This window comes from Branchiostoma belcheri, unplaced genomic scaffold (assembly GCF_001625305.1).
Source record: "Branchiostoma belcheri isolate BF01 breed outbred unplaced genomic scaffold, Haploidv18h27 scaffold21, whole genome shotgun sequence".
NCBI lineage: Eukaryota > Metazoa > Chordata > Leptocardii > Amphioxiformes > Branchiostomatidae > Branchiostoma > Branchiostoma belcheri.
The window spans coordinates 1,805,301-1,810,632 of NW_017803602.1; the positions used below are offsets into that span (position 1 = coordinate 1,805,301).

The 5,332-nt window shown below is 35.7% G+C and overlaps 2 protein-coding genes across 2 annotated transcripts in view; both read right to left on the reverse strand.

Annotated features, from left to right (window-relative positions):
- Window positions 1-5,332, reverse strand: part of LOC109469820 (putative transporter SVOPL) — a 19,835-nt gene that overhangs the window by 3,222 nt on the left and 11,281 nt on the right. The window lies entirely within an intron of this gene.
- Window positions 1-5,332, reverse strand: part of LOC109469822 (putative transporter SVOPL) — a 14,297-nt gene that overhangs the window by 3,222 nt on the left and 5,743 nt on the right. The gene's annotated exons all lie outside the window — the stretch shown is intronic.

The following is a 5,332-nucleotide window of genomic DNA, read 5'->3' on the forward strand; positions in this document are numbered from 1 at the left end:
AAGTTATTTCTGAATTTGCCCGGAGTAAGCTAGTTTTGGCTACTGTACGAGTCATCTCAAAACGAGAACGTGACAGGTCAGGGACGATTGTCGACAGTCTATATCATGAATAATTCATCAGTACCTACAACCATAGCCGCGGCGACTGTTGCAGGGCTTCTCTTGCTTGCAGTCTTTTACATAAGCCCTAACAACATGTTGTTAGGGCTAATGTAAAAGACTGCAAGCAAGAGAAGCCCTGCAACAGTCGCCGCGGCTACTACAACCACAACAATCAATACTAGTACTACTAGTATATAAACGGACCAAAAAATCTCCGAGGAAGGAATGCTTCAAATCATGTGTTGGGCTACCAGGAGTGGACAAGAGGAATATTTCTAAGCGCACCCAAAACAGCTTTTTTAGACACAATGGCACCCAATATCTGCTTGAAGGTAAAAAGAAATTGGACACGGCTGTCCTATTTTTGGTATCCCGGAAGTGGAGCCTGCAGATCTGCCCCCCACCCATATACTACGTGCTACCTAGCTAGTCCCTTGACCCTCCTGGTCGTTGTGGGGACAAGATACATTTGTGAGTAAATTCTTGAACGTATACGAGTACGTACGTTTAATGGCGAAGAAGGGTCATTTCCAAGCTGGAGTCAGAAGGTTGTCCGTCAGGAAACGCCCTTTTAGTCTCGATTTTCAAACTCTGTACGTAACGTTGGGTAGAGATGCTCCCAGTGTTGCCAAGAATAACTGACAGACTAGAGACTCGATATCGGGTAAGCTTAATAGTCGTCTATACCGGCGTCTCCTTATCACAAGCTGTGTCTGTCCAGCTCGGCGAAGGTACCGCAGTACCGCGTTTAAACTGTTGCATATGCTAACCGTATACCACATTAAAGTTAGCCCTCCTTTCGGCCTTCGATTCGCAACCTTCGATTGAGCCTTCGATTCGAATGGTAGGCACTATTTCGGATACGTCTCAGGCGCGGAAGCATTCTACTGTCCCACATATGCAAATGAGCACGCATACAGTATGTAAATAGACATTCCACGTACGTATGTCAAACCAAACCACAACCTTTCAGACTCTGTATTCATTTGATTAAATAATCGTCTAATTTTCAACAACCAAATGAGTTTTAATAATCTTTATGTGGTTAATACTATCGAATTAAATTAATTAAATCAACGCACATGGATTTATCTTCACGTCAAAGATTCAAGAATGCCGTCGAGAAGCGCACCCAACATGTTTCAATCCGACGCCTTCTTGCAAAGTATCGAAATAATTTTTAATAACGGAAAATCTTTTAAAAATCTTTGAAATGTTCAAACTATAAGATTCAACTAATAAAACTAACACACATTTTGTAGTTTTGACGCTATGACGTCATGGATTCAACCATACAGATTCGTAGGGCCAGAATCCCTGTTTATATGATGATACATGTATTCAACTACTCGTAGCTAATTAACGAAATAATTTTAGGTTTTCAAATCATTTTAAACAATCTTTTAGAGGTCCATACCACCAAATAAAACTGATAAAACTAACGCACATTGCGCCGTTTTGACGCTATGACGTCATGGATTCAACCATACAGATTTGTAGGGCCTTAATCCCTGTTTATATAATGGTATTCAACTACTCGTACCGAATTAACGAAATAATTTTTAGTTTTCAAATCACTTTTAACAATCTTTTAAGAGGTCCATACCACTAAATAAAACTGATAAAACTAACGCACATTGCGTCGTTTTGACGTCATGACGTCATAGATTCAACCATACAGATTTGTAGGGCCTTAATCCCTGTTTATATAATGATATTCAACTACTCGTACCGAATTAACGAAATAATTTTTAGTTTTCAAATCACTTATAACAATCTTTTAGAGGTCCATACCACTAAATAAAACTGATAAAACTAACGCACATTGCGTTGTTTGGACGTCATGACGTCATAGATTCAACCATACAGATTTGTAGGGCCTGAATCCCTGTTTATATGATGATACATGTATTTAACTACTCCTAGCTAATTAACGAAATAATTTTAACTTTTCAAATCATTTTGAACAATCTTTTAAAGGTCCATACCACCAACTAAAACTGTTAAACTAACGCACATTGCGAAGTTTCGACGTCATGACGTCATAGATCCAACAATACAGATTTGCAGGACCGCATTCGAATTGTATTTAATAATACTAGTATTTAACGCCTTGTAGCAAAGTAACGAAATAATTTTTAGTAATCAAATAACCTTTAACAAGTCTTAAGTTATCTACACTTTCCGATTCAACAAATAAAACTAACGCACATTGCGAAGTTTCGACGTCATGACGTCATAGATCCAACAATACAGGACTGCATTCGCATTGTATTAATATATATTATAATACTAGCATTTAACTCCTTCATGCAAAGTAACGAAATAACTTTAAGCAACCGAATGACTTGTATCAACCTGTAAGTGGTTTATACTATCTGATTCAATAAAAAACTCTAACGCACATTGCGAAGCTTCGACGTCATGACGTCATAGATTAATTAATAAAGATTTGCAGGGCCGTAACCGCGGTCTATTTTATTATGCTTAAGGCGATGTAGCAAAGTAATGAAATAATTTTCAAGAATTAAATTACTTTTAACAATTCTTAAGCGGTCCATACTATAAGATTCGGCTGAGAAAACTAACGCATATTGCGTCATCTTGACGTCATGACGTCATAGATTCAGATTTGCAGGACTGCAACCCTGGCATATTTTATGCCATTATACAACTTGTAGCAAATTAACTAAATGATTTTCAGGTACCAAATGCCTTTCAATAAACCTTTAGTGGTCCATTTTATCAAATACTAATGATAAAGCTAACGCTCACTGCGAACCTTCGACATCATGACGTCATATATTCAACAATACAGCTTTCCAGGACCACAATCCTAGTGTAGAGAAGTAGAGATTAAACGTCCTGTAGCGAAGTAAGAAAATAATTTTCAAGAGCAAAATAAATTTCAGTAGTCCATACTATACGACTGAATTGATAAAATTAACGCCCATTAATTTATCATGACGTCATAGAAAAATATGACACACATTGCGTAGTTTTGACATCATGACGTCATAGATTCATAAATACAGATTTCCAGCACTGCAACCCTAGTGTAATTATTGATATCAAACATCATGTAGCAAAGTAAGGAAATAATTTTCAATAACCAAATGACTTTTTACAGTTATTCATCGGTCTATTCTATCGGATTCAACCAATGAAACTAAGACACATTGCGTCTTGTTGGCGCCATGACGTCATTGATTTATGAATGCCGTAAAGAACCGCTTCCAACATGTTTTCAAGGGGATTAAAAGCCTCGTATCAAAGTAACGAAATAATTTTCAAGACAATTTTTAAGACAATTTAACAATTCTTCAGTGGACTATACTATAAGTTTGAATTGATAAAAGTAATGTATATTGCGTAGATATATATAGTTTTTATGTCATGGCGTCGGTGATTAAAAACTAAAGATTTCCAGAAACGAATCCGGGGTGTATTAATGACGTTAGACGCCTTGTAGAAAAGTGACAAAATAATTAGGTACGAGTAGTTGAATATAATTATATAAACAGGGATTCAGGCCCAAAAAATCTGTATGGTTGAATCTATGACGTCATGACGTCCAAACGACGCAATGTGCGTTAGTTTTATCAGTTTTATTTGGTGGTATGGACCTTTAAAAGACTGTTAAAATTGATTCGAAAACTTAAAATTATTTCGTTAATTAGCTACGAGTAGTTAAGTTGAATATTGAGTTGAATACTGAATATCGAATATCGAGTGTTGGATCTATGACGACATGACGTCCAAACGACGCAATGTGCGTTAATTGTATCAGTTTATTTGATGGTATGGACCTCTAAAAGATTGTTAAAATTGATTTGAGAACGAAAAGGTTATTTCGTTAATTCGGTACGAGTAGTTGAATATCATTATATAAACAGGATGCAGGCCCTACAAATCTGTATGGTTGAATCCATGACGTCATGACGTCCAAACGACGCAATGTGCGTTAGTTTTATCAGTTTTATTTGATGGTATGGGCCTCTAAAAGATTGTTAAAGTTGATTTGAGAACTAAGAATTATTTCGTTAATTAGGTATGAGTAGTTGAATATCATTATATAAACAGGGATTCTGGCCCTAGAAATCTATTTGGTTGCTGAATCTATGACGTCATGACGTCCAAACGACGCTATGTGCGTTAGTTTTATCAGTTTTATTTAGTGATATTGATCTCTAAACGACTGTTAAAATTGATTTCAGAACTAAAAATCATTTCGTTAATTAGCTACGAGTAGTTAAGTTAAATATTGAGTTGAATACTGAATATCGAATATCGAGTGTTGGATCTATGACGCCATGACATAAAATCTACGCAATGTGCGTTAGTTGTATCAATTTTATTTGGTGGTATGGACCTCTAAAAGATTGTTAAAATTGATTTGAGAACTAAAAGTTATTTCGTTAATTAGGTACGAGTAGTTGAATATCATACAAACAGGGATTCTAGCCCTAGAAATCTGTTTAGTTCAATTTATGACGTCATGACGTCCAAACGACGCAATGTGCGTTAGATTTCTCAGTTTTATTTGATGGTATGGACCTTTAAAAGATTGCTAAAGTTGATTTGAAAACTAAGAATTATTTCGTTCATAAGCTACGAGTAGTTAAATATCATTATATAAACAGGGATTCTGGCCCTAGAAATCTGTTTGGTTGAATCCATGACGTCATGACGTCAAACTGACGCAATGTGCGTTAGTTTTATCAGTTTTATTTGGTGGTATGGACCTCTTAAAGATTGCTAAAATTGATTTGAGAACTAAAAATTATTTCGTTAATTCGTTACGAGTAGTTGAATATCATTATATAAACAGGGATTCAGGCCCTAAAAATCTGTATGGTTGAATCTATGACGTCATGACGTCCAAACGACGCAATGTGCGTTAGATTTCTCAGTTTTATTTGATGGTATGGACCTCTTAAAGATTGTTAAAATTGATTTGAAAACTTATAATTATTTCGTTAATAACCTACGAGTAGTTAAGTTGAATATTGAGTTGAATACTGAATATCGAATATCGAGTGTTGGATCTATGACGTCATGACGTGAAATCGACGCAATGTGCGTTAGTTTTATCAATTTAATTTAGTGGTATGGACCTCTAAAAGATTGTTAAAATTGATTTGAGAACTAAAAGTTATTTCGTTAATTAGGTACGAGTAGTTGAATATCATACAAACAGGGATTCTGGCCCTAGAAATCTGTTTGGTTC